Consider the following 20896-nt stretch of genomic DNA (forward strand, 5'->3'; position numbering starts at 1 on the left):
TTACGGATAACAAGCAGGGGGAGGCCTTCCACGACATTTGGAGAGCAAGCGATGCCATGTTTTTCTTTCAACGCCTTCCGATTGGACGTCAGCATTACGTTTGCTTCCCTGCGCCGAATTATTATTCATAGGTGCGCGGAGCGTTCTTCACCTGCCAGGCTGGGCCGTATCCACCGCTAACGAGAAGTGAATGTTGGGAAAAACTCGGTCCGCGGGGAGCCGTTCTCCCAGTAATGGCTTCCAACGTCCGCTTTCACCTGACAGGCAAAATGGACATGGGAGAAGAAGAAGAAGAAGAAGGGGGGGGGGGGAGTCAAACGTGACGTCGTTAAGCAGACGCGCCGAGCGGGAAACGGAAACATTCCGAGCGTTTGACACATCCTAACAAGCGGCCGACGCGTTGCCCTGATTTTGTTGGAGATTTATTGCCAATTTGAAGGCGGCAGAGTGAAAGGATTTCTTCCATTTTGTCCAAAAGGGAGCCGGGCAGTGATTGATTTATGAGCCGCCCGGCGCGTGTCAAACGATCAAAGGACGACAAAAGAAACAATTAAAAGAAGCCATCCGAAATCATGTCATTCTGACTGATTTCTGAGCCATACATGTTTAAACAACACAACTGCTGCTCCCTTTTATCTTTTCACACTAGCAGGAAATCAAATCCTGTCAGAGAGAGAAAATGCTTCTGCTCATGTTTCGGAATCATTTATGACCCCCCTCATCTCATCTCATGTCATCTCATCTCAAAAGGACCTTATTCAAATGATACACATTGATTTGTGATGAAATGCAGATTGTGATGGCATTCAAATCCATCAAAGCTCATCTTTTGTGCTGAACAATTGGCGAATCATTTTTGACCCCTGAAAAAAACCAACAGTGTCTTTACAATATTGGGGCCCTACATGAAAGACAGATTTTGTTTGCATGAGTGATCACCCCCCCTCCCCCCTAATGATAGCGTGGCGTCCTGCTCTACTTGACGCTGGATGGCACGGCATTGCTTGCTTTGCAACCTCCTCCACGTTTCCTCCCTCACACTGTCACCCATCTTAATTCCAGCTGCAACACTTTCCCTCTGGCGGGAAAATATTGCGTCATTCGTCATGCGCCGCCGCTAATTGGTCTCAGATCCCACCTCAAGCCAATCATACGTCGTCGGCGCTCGCAAAGCACAGAGCGGTCGCCATCTTGTCGGCTACCGGTGACCGGCACGGAATTAGCGCTGCCGTGCTAGGCTAACGTTAGCCGAGGAGGCGCTCCAAGGAAAAAGTTTACCGAGCTCTGCGACACACGCGAAGAGAGCGGGGGGGTTTTTTTTCTTTCCTTCCATTTCTTATTTTTTCCTCCTGCCAGCTCAATGACGGCTGCTGGATTTCTTTTTTAGCGAGGTGTGACATGCTGCACGGCGCCCCCCTCAGCGACGCGTGTGTCAGCGCAGGAGACGAAGCGAAGGCTTCCTCAAGTGTCACACACACACACACACACACACACACAGGCAAGAGTTTTTTGTTGTTGTCAGAAGTGCTGAATAATAGTGCTGCGCTCAGCCGGCTCATCCAATTAGGCCCGCTGGGACTTTGCTGCGGCGGCATTGCCGTGTGCGTGTGCTCACGCGTGCGTGCGTGTGTGTGTGTGTGTGTGTGCGTGCGTGCGTGTCAGTGACAGCTGGACCGAAAGTGCTAATGTTGTCAGGAGGATTGTGAATGTTTGGGAAGTGTAAACACGGTACAGTACCCCAACAAAGGCGGCAAGAGACGATTGCGCATGTGCTTTGATTGACACGCATGTGTGTGTGTGTGTGTGTGCGTCACAGGATCTGACATAAGTCTACAGGCCAGAGTTGCAAAAACGCCCTCGCACCAAAGATGCTGGGATCATCTCACGCCTCAAAGGACGATTAAAAAAAAAAAAAAAATCCACAATGGCTAGAGTGTTAGCTAATTTGAGACAACTGACTGTCGCTCGTTATGGCTATGCGTGTACATCTATAAAATTAGATATACATCCAGATACATTTGTGTCTGGGGGCGGGGCGACTCCCCGAATAACAACAACAACAAGACAATAACAAAACGTTTAAACTAAATAATAGAATCTTTTCTTTCAAAAAAAAAAAAAAAAGCATCCTCTGCCAAGACTCCAGAAGGATCCATCCGCCTACACACACACACACACACACACACACACACACGCGTACGTACTAAAGGCAGCGAGCGGTCCCGGGGGAGAGACTGCATGTTCTTTCACACGTTTGGTGTGGTTGTGAAGTGCATCTGCTTCCAAGTGACAAGTCGCTACGCCACATCCATACATGCATGCATATGCACACGCCACTCTATGTATATTCATGCATAGCCAAAACACAAGCAAGCACACGTATAGAAAGAAAGACAAAAAAGGGGGAAATAAATCCGACATCTGAATTGTTGCAGTCATCTGACAGTATCGAGACGATTTTGCTTTCTTGCTATGAAACGCTTCCACGTTTCTTGGAGCTAATTAGCGCTGATGAGATGACGACTTGATTAACCAACAACGGAAGAAGAAATGAACACGTCAGTCAGGCGTCGCCCGGGAAGCCCGCGTTTTTCATGAAAAATGCCGGTGCACCTGCGCCCCCCTCACGCCGTCACGCGGGACACCTCATCAAGCCCGAGCGTCATTATTTTGACAAATACACAATTACGCTTCCTGCTTCGTCAACATTTTCAAGTGCGCTTGTTGGTTTTCCCAGAGAAAAATGGCGTTTAGCCACGCATATTGAGTTATTGTAGTCGTACGTATACATGTCCGTCCGTCCGTCCGCTCTGCTTTTCCATGGAGCCAGTAAATATTTGAGTCATTAGCCTTTTGGCCTGACTTAAAGATGATTGATTGGTGGCGCTTGAACACAGTATCAACTGTCTATTACGGACTCTTCCGTGATATGGATAGCGCCGCGCACGCACACAAATGTGTACTTACTTAAGCACTTAACAGGAGTCAATAGACTCTTAATGCGAGCCGCGTGATTTGCCGCATGAGCAAACACGCCGTCAGGGGAGATAAGACGAGCATGGCGCTGCAAATAGCGCCCGCCCGCCCGCCTGCCTGCCTGCGTGGCTGCCTGCGTGGCTGCCTGCATGGCTGCCTGCCTGCGTGGCTGCCTGCCTGCGTGGCTGCCTGCCTGCCTGCTTGCCTGCCTGCCTGCTTGCCTGCCTGCGTGGCTGCCCGCCTGCCCGCCTGCCTGCCTGCCAGCCTGCCAGCCTGCCCGCCCGTGCACATGTGGCACTTTCTTGTCCTTCCGAAAGGCTTTTTTTCCCCCATTTGACATCATTTTTAACGACAGGAGCCACACGCAGCCCGTCACACGGACACGTGCGCCCATCAAAGGCGCGTTGCTTTCTTCTATTTGGCGGGGCCTCGCTGGCCAGTGGGCGGAGGGAGGGAGGGCACGTTAAAACGGCCCAATGAAATATTCAAAGATGCCCCGCAGTCAAGCTTGCGGACATGAATCGGCTTTTAAGCGTGCTTAAATATGGCTCGGATCAGCCCTAATTTTCAGGAAACAACGAGGCCAGTCGGAGGAAAGGCAGCGTGTGTTTCCACGGCAACCGCTTCTATTCAATTTGAGCGCCAAACCCAACGACGGAGACGGACTCGCTTTGTGGGTTCTTTCGGCAACTTTGTCAACACAAACGTCCAATTGGCACAATTTCCGAAGCTGGTCACTTTTTCATGGGAGGGAACCAAACGTCAAGGAGACAAATAGTTTGTTGTTGTTTTGACACGTACATTTTACAATACAAGGCTGTCTTCAAAAGCATTTTTGAACAAATGAATTGCATTGCATTTCAATTGGGAGACTGCATTTGACATACTACGACATACTACGAGCTCAGTCATGAAACAACAGCGGCGTCGCGCCCGATGCCGATCGACGGCGCTAAGTCGCCTCCGTTGCTGCGGCTGGGCAAAAATCAAAGAAGCAAGCAGAAGAAGGAAAGGAACGGCGGGAACGCGTCGGAGAAATGTCGCCGGAGAGGCGGGGGCGTCGCCCGACGTGGCCCGAGTAACGAGGCCGGCGTTGCGGGGGACGCGGCTAATGCGGCAACATGAAAGTGTCTTGTTTGGAACACGCCACGCCGGCTGCCTTCCCGCCACTTAGATGTGACACCCCGCCGGCTCGGTGACACACGCGCACGAGACATATTTGTGGAGCTTCCGCACGCAAAACACACTCACGATACCGCTAACGAATGTCAGGTGCCGCTAACAGAAGTGCCGTGAGCCCAAACGCCACAAGGCAGAATCCGTCACCGAAGCAGAAAGATGAGTGACTTTTCTCACGACTTCAATTCCCACCAAGAAACAGATGATTGATTTTTACGTCAACCGCAAAGAGCCCGAGAGAGACGGTGTTCATCCTCTCTCTCTCGTCATCCGACGGCCTTGGGCTAATTAGCATCGCGCCGTGACGGTAAATTGCTGAGATGCGCGGGGAGGTCGAGGTCAACGGCTCCGCAAAGACAAGAGCTGCGCACACGTTCTATCCAAGAGCCAGAGAAAGCGCGGACAACAAGATCATGGGCAGGAGCCCGGCTTGAAAACTAGCTTCGGTCTGTCGACACGTGTATTTAAGTAGCGGACGGCAAATGTTTGTCACGCGCAGACGAAGCGCTCCCGTCGAGCAAATAACGTGTCAGAAGGGGGAGGGGGGTTCTGGCGATATGTCACCACGGTAACACCTGGAAAAGTCAGCCAAATGCCAGGTCACGGCACTCCAGCATCAAACCACAAAGAAGAAGTCGACGCAGAAGAAGGAGAAGGAGCGCACGCCTGACCTGCTTTGTTATTGTGAAGACAGGCAGGCAGGCAGGCAGGCAGGCAGGCGGGGGCGGGGGCGAGGTGACGGCCGTTCAAAATGGATTCCGCCGCCATTAACGTTGCACACCGACGACTACAAAGCAACTTTGACAGCGATGACAGCGAAGACAAAACAAATTCGCTCCCGGCGTGGCTCTGCTCGGCGCCCTCTAGTGGAACCTAAACCACGTCAAGGTGATGTCGTATTGGCAAAAGGTGCTAATTGCTAGCTAAAAAGCAGCTCCTAGAAACAGCTAGTCAAAGGTTGTATTCCGCAGCACTTGTCAAGGCGCGTCAATGGTGACGGCTGCTTTCAACGCCGACCGTCTGGGGAAAGCTTTTGTTTTTATTTTGCTCCATCGTCAAAGGAGTTTGTCAGGAAATTTGCCAGCGAGGGCGGATTGACGGAAGAGCAAGAAGAGAGAGTCATTAGAGGAGATTTGTCACGTTAACAAAAGGAGGAAGAATGCGCCGACAGACAGACAGACAGGGAGGGAGGGAGGGAAGAGACACGGCTGGGCCGGGCCGGGACGGGACGGGCGGGGCGGGGCCGGAAAGACGCTTTCGCTCGTCTTTGGCGTGACAGCGTCAAGATGACAAATGCCAAGTTGACAGACGGCAAGTTGACAGGCGCCAACTTTCAGACGTGACGCCGAGAGGGCGTGCGGCGCCATCTTTCTCCTTTTGTTGGGAGGTGGGGAAAAGCTCATTTCATGCTGGCTACCAATTTGTTGAAAGAAAATGTCCTGGATGAAGAGAAGGAAGGACCCAAAAGTCCCAGAGAATCCTTGGCCAACTCCATGCCTGGGAATGCTTTTCCCTGCCTCTCCGGATGTTAAACAGGCTCCGCTCGGCCGCTCCGATCCTTTGACCGTGCGGCAAAAAACAGAGCCGGCCGGGTAATGCAAAGCGAGGTGCGCTCAAGAGAAGAGGATAACATAAGGACGGGGTGTCAAATAATAGGCGGCGGCGGCGGCGGCGGCAGCGGCGGCGGCGGCGGCGGCGGAGGGGTGGGATGCGAGACCTCGGCTGAGCAGAGCTGAGCTGAGCTGAGCTGAGCTCAGGTGCATTTGTGAAATGAAGGTGGCGGCGGCTGACGGGCCAAACGGTTCCCCGAGGCTTAGCGCGCACGCTGCCTGATTATGGCGGCGCCGCCGCCACCGCAAAGTGAGATGGCGCAAACGGCGGAGTTGATGGAGCGTCCCCCGAGGCAGCTTTAGATAAACACCTCGCGCCGACTCTTTGGGATTGAGCTGCCGGAACCTCCGAGTGGAAGAATTATTAGCATTTGTTAATGAACGGAGGATGGATGTGAAATTCTGAGGGGCCGGCCTTAATAACCTTTTATTACGGAGGGCAAAATGCTCGCCCATGCTCGCCCATGCTCGCCCATGCTCGCCCATGCTCTTATTTCCCGTGACCCACTTTGCCGACATCACTTATTAGCAAAGGTGCAAGTGTGGAGGTGCGCAATTTCATTAAAACCTGCCAGGATGGGTTACACACGCACACTCACATGCACGCGCACGCGCACACGCACGCACACACACAGACACACACTTTTTGTGACAAGTTCAGTTGCATTATTAAAGCATCTCCAACCAAGCACAAACACTCAACAATATTTCACGTTGCTTTCCTATCTTGCGTTTGGGTATTTTGATTTGGAGTCAGCCAGCCAATCGGCTCAAAAAGAGCAAGTGAGGAAGGAAGGAAGGAAGGAAGGAAGGAAGGAAGGAAGGAAGCAAGGAAGGAAGGAAGGAAGCAAGGAAGGAAGCAAGGAAGGAAGCAAGGAAGGAAGCAAGGAAGGAAGGAAGGAAGGAAGGAAGGAAGGAAGGAAGGAAGGAAGGAAGGAAGGAAGGAAGGAAGGAAGGAAGGAAGGAAGGAAGGAAGGCAGGCAGGCAACGTTTCAACGACGGTAATAATGAAAGCGCCGACATGGTAAGCCGTGTCACCTGCCAAGCGCGAGGGAGAAAACATGATCAAATGCGTCTGAGGGGGCGTTTCTCTTTTTTTTTTTGCCGGATGAAAGTCCAAGTCCCCCCCGGGGACAGAGCCACGGGTGCCAGGAGGGTCGACATGATGAAAAGCCGCCTCGGAAAAAGGATGCAGATGAAGACGACGACGACGACGGAGCGGCGGCGAGATAATCAGAGCGGAAAAAGAGCTCAAAGACGGCGGGGGCGTGAAGGGTAATTTTTTTTTTTCTTCCAGGAATCTGCTGGTGGCGCCATGCACCTTTATCCCGTTGTTTTTATTTGCCGCCTCTCACAGGGATTTTTGATTATATCCCGGGCAAAGCTTATGGAGGCTGCCAGTCAAATGCCGCCAATATCGCCGCCGCCGCCGCCGCCGCCGCTCGCTCGTGAATTCATTCCCCTCCGCATGTTGCTATTCATATTAAAAAACACGCTCATCATATTAAAGCGGCACGCAGTGCAGCCATCTTGTTTTTTATTAAAGAGGGAGCGAGCGGAGGCGGGCGCCCAACCAACGAGCGAGCGAGCGAGCGAGCGAGCGAGCGAGTCAGCCATCGGGCGGGTGCTCCGTCCTGGACCGCTTCGGCAGCTTTTGCCATCTTTCGATAGGCACGCTATCTGGCTGTGGCAGGCATCAGCCCACTTCGGCCCCCCAAAATTCCCCAACTGATGTGCACAATCCCTTAATCCGCTCTCTCCCTTTTTCTGCCACCGTCCCGCTTCAAACTAAAATACTACAGTGCGACAAAAAGAAAGCATCTACAAATCTCTACTTGTACTTTGAGGTCGTATACACGATGGACTTGGATTCATTGCATTGCATTTTCGAAAAAATAAACAATGTTAAATGTGTTCAAATAATAAAGAGTATTCATTGATGGCATGTGCAGTTTGGTAGACGGGATCAAAATCCAAAACGACAACACGACTTGTCAAGGATGAGTCCACTCAAGCGTTTTTTTCTGTCTCGCGCCTCCAAAGTCGAGGTCGGCTGAGGGTTTTCCTGGGCTGAAATGAAATGCCCTCGTACCTGACAATCATGATAATAAATGCCAATAGTCAAGATACGAGCCAGCTTGGCGAGAGCGAGGGAGGGAGGGAGGGAGGGAGGGAGGGAGGGAGGGAGGGAGGGAGGGAGGGAGGGAGGGAGGGAGGGAGGGAGGGAGGGAGGGAGGGAGGCCGCTCCCTTCTCAACCCCCGTCCCCGACGACCCTGTCCACTGGCGTCTTATTCAAAACAAACGACGACAAAAAGCCATGCGGGAATTGCACTTGACCAAGTTTGTCCAAGTCAAGACTTGAAGAGCAACAAGGCTCACGTGAGCCAAACTTTCAGGTCCTTGTCATCAGGTGGCTTTGGCCAACAGAGATGGACATGGCAGGGAGAAAGCGCGACAAGGCGAATTCTCTTTTGACACTCAACTTGGACTGGGTGGGAGAAAATCACGGAGCCAACGGGATGCCGTGACGGCGGCCTCGGATCGGATCGGATCGGCTCGGCTGCTCGCGTCTTTATGCATCCATCCCACCACGCGGGAGCACTCAGGACGACGGCTCCAGCTAATGCTCTCCCTGAAGAAAGCAATTAGAGCAACGCACTCATCTAGTGCTCAGCGGAGGTGGCAGCCATGGCAGGATGGGTGCTCTGGCGGGGGCGGGCGTTCTGTGCATCAGTGATGCTTTTTCGATTTGATTTTTCGCGACGGGGAGGAGCCGCTCGCTGCCTCGCATCCGAACCGACTCGCAATTTAAATCCAAAAAGACGTCGCATCGCAACTTGTCTTTTCCCCCTGACAACCGCCAAACGTTTGGCGCACGCGATCGCCGTGGTAACGGGGGCCCACCTGTTTGCGTCTGGCAGATGGGTGCAATCACCCCCCCCCCCCCCCCACACACACACACACACACACACACACAGACAACTTGTTGGAGCACCTAATTGCTTGTGATTGTTAGCTAACGGCCGACATGTTTTTTATTTAATGAAGACGCCTTTTGGTAATGAGCTGCCGCTGCTGCTGCCGCCGCTGCTGCTGCCGCCGCTAATTCAATCATGTTCAACATTGGGGTGAGCGAAAATGCCGCTGCGCGCCGCCACGCTCAAAAACAAAAGAAATAGACGCAGGTGGAGACCTTGCTTTTCAAGTGTCCATGCCATTCTGTTGACTTAAATATTGTCTCAGCTAGCTAACACACAAATGATTTTTTGTTTGTTACTTTCCGGCCATAATGAGCAAAACGATGAACCACGTGCTGCTTCACCAACACATCGTGTAGCCATTTTGATCAACTGGCACGGCGGTGACCTAAGTGCTCGGCCGGCGGCGGGGGTCGGCGAGGTGGCTTTTAGCGCGCCGGTCGGGCTCAGCGAGAGGGCGGCGGCGGCCGGCGGCTCTTCCGCCCGACTCTTTGTTAGCCTTCTTTTATCCGCTTGACGGCCAGGGGAGCAAAATCAATGGCGCCGCTGGACGCCGCTTTTGCTGCTTCGCAGTTTGACCTCTTCTTGCTTTTTATTTGCACCTTTGCTAAAGTCCTCTCTCTCTCTCTCTCTCTCTCTCTCTCTCTCTCTCTCGCACACACACACAGACCGCCCTGCATTGTTTCCGACCTTTGAGGGGACGTGACATAAAATGGACTTTTTCTGAGCTTGTAAAGTCAGTGGCAACCTAATTGAGACATTTGTTGCCATTTTTGACTAATAGATATTCTCGATTTGATGCAAACCCCCTCTTCAGTTTGGCAGGATGCAGGATGGAGGGAAAGAAAAAAGACAAAGCAAAGGGAAGAAGGATGGCGAGTATAGAGCCCTGACCCCCGAACCCCCCCCCCCAAAACAAGCTTACGCTTGAGCCATGGAGTCATGGAGCGCCTGGCACGAGATTTAGATGGGGCAATGCACAATACGTCTCCTTTAATTGACCGGTCTCCGCCGGAATGGCGTCCCCTCTTGGCGCTCCTTCATTTTGCAGATCCGGCCCCCTTTTTTTCCCAGTCGCCCAAAGTATGACAAAAGAGGTAGCGGTGGAATTCTCTGGAGTTTCAATTAGCACCGCGCTCGGCATGAAATATGAGATGGGGTAGAAAAAAAAACAATAGCAGCGACGGCCGCTGTTTTCCGGCTTCCTCCAATATTCCGCCAAGTCACTTTGCGCAGCAATTGGCCTCGTGAGGATGGCGCAGGAAGTGCTCACTTAACAGGACGCCAACCCCGTGGACTGGTCGCTCGCTCACGGGGCACATCCGGAGCGCTCCGGATGGATGAGCGCGGCGGTTGCCGTGGCAACGTGGCAACGGCGCATCATGTGCGGGCTCCGCTTTTTCTTTTTTTTTAATCTGCAGCCGTGTAAAAGGCGGCCAGCTCGCAGGCTGTCAATTTGCAGCTTGAGCGGCTTCAAGGTGAGCCCGGCCGGAGACGCGCCACACGTTTTTTTCCCTCCCTCCCTCCCTGCCGTTGCCGCCGCGCACGGACAAAGCCAATTGTTGGGACCCGGATGTACATAATTGCTGTAATTGTCACCGGCCGGCCGGCCGGCCTTTAACAGCAGACGTGTGAAGCGATCAAGCCAAGCGTCAAATCGCAAGCGAAAAATGACCATAAAAGGATCAGCGAGCGTGCCGTTTTGTTTGTTGGACTTGCTAGCTAGCTAGCCCGCCTTTGGCTACCGATTAGCGGAATCACATGGCGGCAGAGCGGCTTTCCGTGCAGTGATCCAAAAACTAACGCGGCTCGCGGACCGACGAGAAGCTTGAAAATTCATTGAATCAAGCAAAATATTGGGAACAGCTCTGGGCCACATTAAGCTAGCGGCCGGTGTTGCTAGCCTTCCGTCCGACAAGAGTGGCGCCTTCCTCATCAAAGGAACCGGACCGGGCCAATATTTGCCGCTAATTGGGAGAGGGAAAGAAAAAATAGAAAAAAAAACACACAAACGTGTGAAGCAGATGGACGGACCAAACGGGAAGGAGAGCGAGATAACAGTCGAGCGGCGGTGGAAAGACGCGAGGAGGCTTCGGCGGCCAAATCGGAGGCGGCAAAGAGGGGGAAAAAAAAGGAGGATTCACGCGGCAAAGAGGAAAAAAAAGCGGGATTCACACGACTGCGCCTGCTTTCTCGCCATCCTCACTCTTGCTACAAAAAAAAGATGCTAATTAGAGAGGCCGGCTGACGCGAGGCAGGTTTAAAGGCTAATTAGCATAAAAATCCTCCATGCCGTATATTTACCCCGTCTAATCAACACCCTCGCACGTACGCGCTTCTCACATGTGAAAGGGGGGGGGGGGGGGGGGGGGGGGGGGCGCTTTGACGCAATTAGAATGGAAATTAGCATCCCGGAGAAGAAGGCCATTGTTTTTTCTCGTCACTTTTTGTTGCCGAGGAAGAAAAGGGGACGGCGCATGGCAGTCTGTCAGACTGGGCCCATTTCAAAACAAACGCCTTTTTAGATTTTTGAATTGACACGCTCGTTGCATTCGTTGCACTTTTTTCCACCGATTTCACTCGAGTTTTGACTCCGGTCCCAAAGGCGCCCGCCCCCGAGGAGACCGGACCGGGTCCAAAGCCCCAAAACGGGGTCACGGCCGCAGCTCCGACAGATGGCGTCGATCTGCTATCGATGATGACCGCCATGAGATAAAGTCGCCTTGGGGGAAGCACGTGCTAGGCTCAAGCTCGCCAACGACAGCCGGCGCTGCGATCGGCGGATTGTGATTAGTCGCCGCAGAAGGAGGGAAAGTTGGCCGGCCAGCGCGCTTCGCTCTCGGGTTGCCGCGGCGCTTTGCGGAGACGTTCGCCGCCCCGTCGTCGTGACGACAGCGCGCACCCGCGTGGGCGAGCCAATTTATCGCTCAATTTATTTATTCATTGAAATCAAACAAATATTGTTTGAATTACGATCAAAATATTGATTTAATTTGAATATTTCTTCATATTCATGACTATTGATAATTAAGGGAAAAAGGAATCAAGCAATAAAATATCAAATGTTTAGATCTGACTTGTGACAGAACACAAGTCACGTATCGAAAAAGGGCGAGGTGTTTACGCGGCGGGGCGTGCGTGCGTGCGTGCGTGCGTGCGTGCGCCGGCCGGATCTGTCCTGGCTCAATTAGTCGCTCGCAAACGGCATGGCGGCCGGCCGTAAATCAGAGCCACAGCCAGCTTTTATTGGGCCACGGCGACGGCTAATTTGTGTTCACGCCCCCGAAAGCAGCAAAAGGTCAGCGGCGGGCGCACGTTTCAGTCGATGGAGCGGACGCGATCGATGCGGCTAATGTCGTCCCGCTCACTCGCTCGCTCGCTCGCTGCTGCTGCCGAGGAACGGTGCACAAATACCTTCTTAGTGTTCCTTCCTTCCTACTTTTCGGACATGTCCTCGCCATCGCAGGCGAGATGGTTATTTGGGGCGCCAAAAGTGTACGTCGTAACGCACGGCACGGGCGTGGCCCCGACGGCTGTTGACGAGCGCACAATAACACAAAAAGATATTTTTCCCACGTCGCTTCTAATTATTTCTCCCTGCGTAATTTAATCCGCCGGGGCGGCGATTTTTCCATTCCCTCTCGGTACGCCGCGAGGCATTCGCCTGCCGCCGTTGTCTCTGAAATTGGATTATGATAACCTGTCAGCGCTTGAATTCCGCAAGGTATTAGCGTCGCCGCAGACGATGGGGGCGAGTGGCGTGGAACGAGGCGCCGCTCCCGCTTTACTCGCTGACCTCTCGCAGCGACATCCAGTTACACGGCGACGCGCTGTCTCACGCTCCTTTTGTTCAAAAGGAAGCTACTCAATTCAGCGCAACGCAGTTCCTACAACGAGACGGCGGCACGGCACTCATTTTGTCGACATGAACCGCTTCGACTTGTTTTGTTGAGAAGCGGCAACAAAGTCGGGAGCGAGCGTGTCCACTTTGAGGCGCTGGGAGGAGGAGCTCTTGGGCCGACGGCCTCATCTCCATAAATTCCTCTGAACATTCAAAGTTCACTCACAGTGCAGGGACATTTTTTTCTCTCTCCTCTTGGCGAGTTCAAAAGTGTCCGTGTTGCATTTTTAACACACTGGAGCCGCCCGTGTTGCAGAGGCGGCCCGCTTACCCGAGGTCCAACGCAGGGCCGCTTCTCAAAGCGAGATTCGCGAGCCGCGGCTAACGAGAATCGCCGGCGCAGAGTGAACCCAACCAAAGGTTAGCCGCAAGGTTTACGGTTTATTTCCGGCACAGGTGTTGAGCTCGGTAACCTTTCCAAAGCTCGCTCGCTCGCCCCCCCCCCCGCTGTTAGCGCTCGCGCGTTGGCCGTGCTGGGGAAGAAAAAGCCGACTTGACGTGGCGTGGCGACCGAGATTAGCCGCGTGCCGACAGTTATTGCCCGGTGCGCAATAAGAGGCGCCATCGCTCACTTTTAAAGGTCAGCGTGGCGAAACCAGGCGGTGCCGGAGGGACGGCAAATCACCGTACAAAAGAGCCACGGGGGAGGCGAAAGCGAGGACACCACTTGACGAACTTTGAACTCCAAAGCAACACCAGCCAACCTTTTCTCTTTTATTGTCACGAGGCAGAAATGATTTTTAATTATTTTTTTTTGCTTCCAGGTCACCGGCGGGCGGGATTATGCAAATGAGGCCAATTGTGACAGTACAGCGATGGATGGCCAGATCTGCCCATGGGTTTGAATTTCACTCTTGATGGGCGGCCAGTTATTTGGATGGCAGCTATTCAAATGGCAACGTTACAACACACGTCGGGTGGAAGGCAGCATTCATCACTGGGTTCTCCCCAAATACGAAGTTGCCGCTGTCATCGTTCTGACTAATGCGCTCATTGCAGCCTTGATGGACGACGTTGAAAAGTCTTATCGGTCTACGCGGACAAAATAAATGGCGACACGGCGGCGGCGGCCTACGCGGGCCACGCACAGGCATGAGCCAATCGATACGTCTCGCATGGGGCCGCCGCCGCCGCCGCCGTCACCCCCGTGTGAAGAAACGCTCGTATATTTCAGCGGCGGCGGCGGACAATCGATGGCGGCAGATGGATGAATGACACGGCGAGACGCCTCCACACGGCCGGCTTTACTTGCGCGCGAGGATCAATGGGTGTGACGGACGAGCGACGGGTGCGGCGGAGCAAACCGCCGCGCTTCCCGTTCGGAGGCGCCGACAGCGTCCGGGGTGAAGGGACTCGGAGGTCAAAGGTCAACCATTGAACTAAATAAAAACAATAGAGCAATTCAAGCTTAAAAAATACGAAAGGAATGAAAAACTCAACGACAATACAAATGGAATAACGTGGGATCAAAATCTCTTTTGGGGAAGTGGCACGCAATCGCGTTGTGGGAGGAAACAACAATTAATTAATAGACACACACAGGTCAGATTTGTATCCTGCATGTGTGTGCGTGTCAGCAGGTGTTGCAACAAGAGCCAAGGAGGAGAGGCGAGGTTGGCTGGCTGGCGCCGCCGTTTTGATGAACGACTTCATTGTGGCGCTGGCGCGTCCTCGCCGCCGCCGCCGCCGCCGACGGGCCAATCGCAGCCTGGCCAATCGCAGCCTGGCTGGCGCAACACGTTCGTCCCGTTTGGAGCATTCAAAACAACTTAAATGCCACCGGGACATTTTTCACAATACCCAATGCAGGAAAAGGCAAAGAATGACGACAAAAATGGCCGCCGCAACTTCCTGCACGCTGACGTGGGGTCAGAGCAGCGGCAGGTGCGAGGCGCGCCGAGCAGATGCTTCCCGCCTTAATTACCTTCGACAAGGCTAACTGGTGTGTGATGGAGGAGCGCGGCACGGCAGCTGGGTCCACCCCTCCCTCCCTCCCTCCCTCCCTCCCTCCCTCCCAGAAAGAAAAGACCCGCGCTCTGATGTATTCAAATGCATGCGTGGCAAAGTCTGTCGAATGTCAAGTGAGCTAATCGGAAAGACGGAACGCGACCATCCGGATGGGCGACGAGCGGCGGCCCGGGACCGCCGTTGCCGTGGCGGCCAATCAGGCGACACCGTCCAGACCGAGCGGGAAGCAAACACACGCATTGATAGCGAGTGTTGACTGCCATATTGATGGCTGACAACCCATGAATAATTTAGAAAATTGGGTGGGCCGAATTCGGTAGGCTCGTCCGTCACGAATTGAGCCTCGAGAGGGTCGGGTCAGTTTTTGGCTGGCTTCCCCGTGGCCTCCTCGCTCCACTTACATCAAAAGCACAAGACGTTTTTTTTTTCCCTCTTGATCCGCAGCCTCCGAGCACAATCGATGAGAAGCAGAAACGCGGGCCGCTGTCGAACACATGACCCCCCCCCCCCCCTCCCCCCTTTGCTCAACACGCCCACTTCCTGGTTACAGAGGTGAAGCATCACCACGGGCAACGGGCCAAAGGAGGGGGAGGAGAGGGGTGAGTCAGGAAGGCTTGTGAAAAGATGCGGTGTTCGATATTTTAGTGGATCGTGCGTGCACACACACACCCGCACACGCGGCGGCGTGGCATTCTCAAGTATTTGCCGCGCGTCACGAGTTAAATGTTGCCCGCGTTGGGAACGCGACTAGAAATTAATCTCCCGGCCTGCCGCTGACACCGCGACCAGTCTTAACTTGGACTCCGCCATCATTAAAGTGGCCATTTAACGATGCGAGCGGGAGATTTCTTTTTTTTTTTGCCGTTTCTTTGAAAATGTCAGCCGATGATATTTAAAGGCACGAAGAGGATGGCGAGAGCCTGCCTCGGTCATCTTCTTTTCTTTTGCGCTTCAAGTCAAATGAGAAGCACAAAGAAATATTTTGGATGACGTCACACGTGGCTTCACATCCAGCTGCTACATAACGTCACCTGCAAAAAGGAAACCTAGATGGCACCCTGACAAAATGACCAAATTGATCAAAAATGACGGAGATGTATTCTCAATCGATTGCAAAATTGTTGCTGATTAAATCAACTTTCTCCCAAATAAAAAAAAAAAAGGCTTGAGTGAAACTACTTTGCGAGACCGTTTTTTTCCTTTAAATGATCATGCTAACACTGCTTTGGGCTGAAAGCAGCAGTGCGGAGTCCTGGCAGGCAGGCAGGCAGGCAGGCAGGCACGCACGCACGCACGCACGCACGCCTGCCCGCCCGCCCACGCTCACGCGCATTTCCTGTAGCGAGCGGCCTCCACACACTCCAGCGAGCGGCCGAGCGCCACCGGAGCCGTCAGGAGGGTCCGCCTCGCCAGTGCGCCTCCATTAGTGTTGGTGCACAAGAGAAGAGGAGGCGGGGAGGGAGGTGGGCTCGCCATCCACGGCTCCCACGCGACTTTTTTTTTTTTTTTAATGGCTTCTAATGGAATCTCGTCAGCGACGACGACGTGCACTTTGCCTTTAATTCTGTCAAGGCAATTAGGTGGCCGTGTGGCACTCCGTCTGACATGTATATATGCGCGTTTTGAGTGCGGATGAATGAAAAGGCTTTGAACGGTGGCGTGAAAGCCAGCCGTGGGAGGTTTTATGCGGCTGGCTGGCGGGCGGGCGGGCGGTTGGGCGCTCACCCGGCGCAGCCCGCCTGGCGCAGCCCGCCTGGCGCAGCACGGCACGGCACTCCCGACAAACACTTGTTGCCACTGGGGGGGGAAAATGATTCTCTTCCGGCGTTTCTTGGCACAGTATTCCGCCAAGTTGTTTGTACAGTCTGCATCTGATTAGGCGCCGCCACTGCCGACCACTAGATGGCGGCGCACCGCTTAGTTTGACGTCGCGTCATTTTCACTAAAAAAACATGGACAGAGTTTTTGCTTGAGATTACAGAATGCCAACGCCTCTCAGATTCCGCCGGTTCGTGTTGACAAGTTCACGCGTCTCGACGGCGTCGAGGGACATCCAATTAGCGGCGGCGGCACCAGGGGGGCATTGTTTGGCAGGAGGAGGAAAGCGAGGCGTGCTGACGGCAAGTCAACTGCCATCTTGGATTCACCTGGCAGCCTTGACAAGAACGGGGGAGCGGCCGGCCGCCTTTCCTTCCCTGCGTGGAGACGGCTAGGCGTGTCATGCGGGCGAGCGGGCAGATGGTGGCCGGCTTCATTCAACACACTTCAAAAGCCATCGGCGCCGTCCGTGCAAGCCAAATGCACACAAACGCACTAAAGTGAGGCTCCCAAGACCCAGAAACCAGTCCAAGCGAATGCGGAACGCTTTGGGGGAGGCCCAACACGATCGCTTTTGGTTCCGCAGCAGACGTACAAAAATGCTACGACGGCCTCAGGTACTCCAATTACTACTTTCCTATTGACGGCAGATGAAACCAATGCGTGTTTGGTCCTCCGTTGCGGTTTAGCACGTGGACGCGCCGTCACTTCGCCGTCCCTCGGGAACGGCAACAATAAGAAGGCCTTGTCGCCGGTCGGCCGTTATTGTAAGCAGATTGTTTTGATAGCCCGGCGGGATTAGCGGCGCGCCAACAAAGGCCATTATGCGCCGGGCCCAAAGAGGTTAATGCGGTTCGGCGACCTCATCTGCGGGACGCTAACGAGGAGGACAAATTGTCAAGATGAAAGCCGCTCGCTGGTGCCGAGACGTCTCCATCACAATAGGGAGCGCTTAAAAAGGGCTCAAAGTAAGGTGCAAAGATGCTAGCGGTCGGAAAAAAGGATCCATTCGCGGGATTCGGACCGGTTTACAAACACAGGCTCGGCCGGCGCTGGCGTCAGAAATTAGAAAGAATAAAAAGCGACGCCCCGGCCAAGTCGGAACATATTCCAAATTTCAATGACCCCCCACGGGTTATTGTTAAGCGGCCTTAGTCCCTCCAAGAGCGCCGTATAAAATCTGATACATCATTAAAAGCGGGGGGGGAAAGTGCTCGAGCGCCTTATCTTTTTTTCAGCCAACGCCGGCGAATACGAAAGCCGACAAGTGAAGCGCTCGAAGCAATTCCACTGTGCTATTTGATTCACGTGTGGGGGAGATAACTACTGTGTGCAAAACACTTATTCTGTGCGTTAGCGTAGCGGCTAACCAGGGAAGGTGAGGAAGCGCTCCAGATAAAACACGGCTCGACGGGTAAATGCTGATGCGGGGGCTGGAGAAATGCCCCCAAAGTAGCAGAAGCGCCTCGCTGTCCGCCACCTCGCACGTTCCGACTGGAGTCTCTTCCACGCAAACTCATCACGGGCGCGCCCCGACCGCTCGCTCGCTCGCTCGCTCGTTCGCTCGTAGGCGGCGCTGGACCGCTTCTCCACTTGCTTGAGCTCGCTAATTAGATTCCATCAGAGATGTTTAAAAATATCTTCCGATTAGACGGCGTTTCAGCGCGCCCGACCGCGCGGAAAGATGCCAAGACGGAGACCGTGAGTAGAAATCGAAAAGGAAACGTGGGGATCGTCAAAAAGGAAGCAAGAGCGCATTTAGCATTTGTGGAGGGAATACAACAAACAAAAGAGGTCTGGTGCCTTGTTTTTGTCATTTATCGCTCACTCGCGGCAACAACGATGCGCTCTAACGCCGATGATACGAAGGCACGTTTGGCGCGGCGGCGGCGGCGGTGTTGTGGCGATGTTCCGCGTGTGACCCCGGTTAGCAGGCTGTCGCATTGTTTTGGGAATTAGCCGCAGAATGAGAGATGAATCCTCTTGCACAATGTAATCAGATTTCACATCTTTTTTGTCAGCCAACTCATCTCATCTGCCTCCAGAAGGGGGGGGGGGGGAGGGTCTCACCGCCTCGCCTCAGCATTGTGCGCTTTCATTTCCCAAATGCTCGTTTAGCGTTTCTCGCCGCCTCCGTCCTTTTTTGGGGGATGTTGTTGCTCGTTAGCGCCTTGGCAGAGGCCTGACGACGAGTCGGACATTAAAGAACGCGTGTGCTCTCCGCGAGGCTTCCTGACAACTTTACGACGCACACACAAAGCGTCTTCATTACTTTCAGAGGTGACAACAAACACACGCAATGTGGGTGTTGCCGTAATTAAAAACGCCACTCTGTTGGACAGCATGGCCGTTAATGGGAGGTGGACGGAGGCGAGGGCACGGAGGGGATGGGAAGGAAGGGGAGTCTGCTGTGGACCTTTCTTTAATGAGGAGCCTAATCAAGGCCGGAGAAGCTGCCCTGAGACGCCCCAGGTTCATTAGAGCGGGGAAAACCTGACGAGCGGCTGCCGAGGGGTGGCGGGGGGGTTGACTCAGTCACTGAAAGTTTTTAGCCAACTCGCAAAGCAAGACGAAAATCCTTCCGATACAATCCAAAGGTGAACATTTAGCAGCAGTCAGAGCAAAATCACAAGGAGGACTTTGTCTTTGCAAATAACCGCGGCAGACGATCCGTGACTTTTTCGACGTGGGGCTTTTCTGCGGCTCGACCGGCTTCATTTTCGCTCTCCAAATTTCAAGGGGCGGGATTCCTGGAACTGGCCACTCGAAAACAAAATGTCAGGGTTCAAGCACGGCTTGATGACACTTTATCTGTCTACGCGTGATAGAGCCGCCTAGTAAATTTCACATTGCGAAATCATAGCGGCGGCGGCGGCATCCGTGCAAATGGCTGCGGATTTTTGCCGCCGCGTAATCGAGGGGCGAGCCAAAGATTCATTTGCTCACATTGGAAGCGGCCGGGCTAAAACTCCATCGATACAAGGGCAAAAAAAAGCGGAGGCGAGATGGAGGGTGGCCAGCGAGATAACGCAGTGACTCATTGGCTAGGTCACGGCTGCCATCGATCCTCTGATTGGCCGTCTGGACGCTTCAACACGCCCGCCGCAGCCTTTGATAGGCCTCGCTCGCTTCGTCCACGTGCGATACCGGCTTTGACAATTCAAATTGTGCTGGTTCGAGTGAACGTGGACGCTCGGCGGGCGTCTGGGCGCGTTAGGCTAATCTTTGAAGAGCAAACACCTATTTCGAATCCCAAATGCGTACAATGGTCCTTAATGGCGGTGGCTCGGAAAAAACAAAATTTGAAATCAAGTTTGTCACCTAATGAGATTTGCGCATTTAGAAGCATATGATTCTAATGACGGTGACGCTCTTGCCAAAGCAATTAGTGCTACGTTCGAAGTTTGTGATATATTATCTGCTGTTGACAGCCCCGGGGAACTCCGCAATCAAACATTCATTAGTCACAGGGTAATTAAGTTCAGAGGTGTTTCGCTCTTAAAACTTTCCGCCGCTGTGACACCAAGACGCAAAGGAGAGTTTTCGCTCACCCTGCGATACCGTTCGTAGCCACCGGCGGTAACAGCCCGCCACAACTCGGGCCTTTCTAGTTTCCATTCTTTGCTCGGCGAGCTAACTTCGGACTTGGCGAAATAGCTCGATGCTAGCAGACGATGTAAAACCGTCAACGTTTGCATCAAAGGCGCTTCAAATGTCGACGATTCAAGTTCCAAAAAGAGAAGAAATACGCATCGCAGCAGCAATCGTTCCCAGCTATCAATTAAAGCGGCAAGCAAGCATCGGCGCCATAACAACAGCAGGCGAAAAAGAAAAACATCAAAGTTTGACAGCGAGAGCATGCAGTCAACTTTTGCATTCTTTTCCCTCCCTCGGTCGGTCAGACGAGCAAAGAAGAAGAAATAATGAGCCCTAAGCGTTGGTTGGTTTCTCTTTTGTTTACGCCAGCTGTCATTGGCGCGCTGTCATGGCACGGCACGGCACGGCACGCCGCTGCCACCTAAAGGCCTAGCAACCTGCAAGGCTGCAAACTAAAAGGAGCAATTCCGACACCGCTGATATTACGCATGTTCACTTACATCAAAATGAATCAACTGTGACGACACTGACTTAACATTTGTTTTAACCTCCAAAAAAATCTTTTTTTCCAAATTCAACCTCACATATGATGTGAAACAACTTTTCAAAATGAGCATGGAAGAAAAGCAAGCACGGCACACAACACTCACCTTGCCTGCTTCTAGCTCTGGCGCTTCCAGCAACGCTCAGCCTGTTGCGGTACAACGAGGTAATACATTGAAGGCGAGCGACTTGTCCACTTGCGACGTATCCTGTCAAAACAGAGATCATTTCAGAACGTGCAATATTGTGGCGGGTATACCCACAAAATAAAGCTATCCATTTCTTTGCGCAACACTTTAATCACCTGGACATGAAAAAGCCTTGA

The 20896-nt window shown here is 53.2% G+C and overlaps 1 protein-coding gene across 4 annotated transcripts in view; it reads right to left on the reverse strand.

The window, feature by feature from the left end:
• LOC148378967 (CUGBP Elav-like family member 2) overlaps positions 1 to 20896 on the reverse strand; it is an 86236-nt gene that overhangs the window by 62992 nt on the left and 2348 nt on the right. For all 4 annotated transcript variants that reach the window (XM_088367218.1, XM_088367215.1, XM_088367221.1 and 1 more), the window contains exon 3: positions 20679 to 20780. The gene's annotated coding sequence lies outside the window, so the exon portion shown is untranslated. The remainder of the gene's footprint in view (positions 1 to 20678; positions 20781 to 20896) is intronic.

This window comes from Syngnathus floridae, chromosome 22, assembly GCF_059516105.1.
Source record: "Syngnathus floridae isolate MCC-2025c chromosome 22, RoL_Sflo_1.0, whole genome shotgun sequence".
In the NCBI taxonomy this organism is placed as follows: domain Eukaryota; kingdom Metazoa; phylum Chordata; class Actinopteri; order Syngnathiformes; family Syngnathidae; genus Syngnathus; species Syngnathus floridae.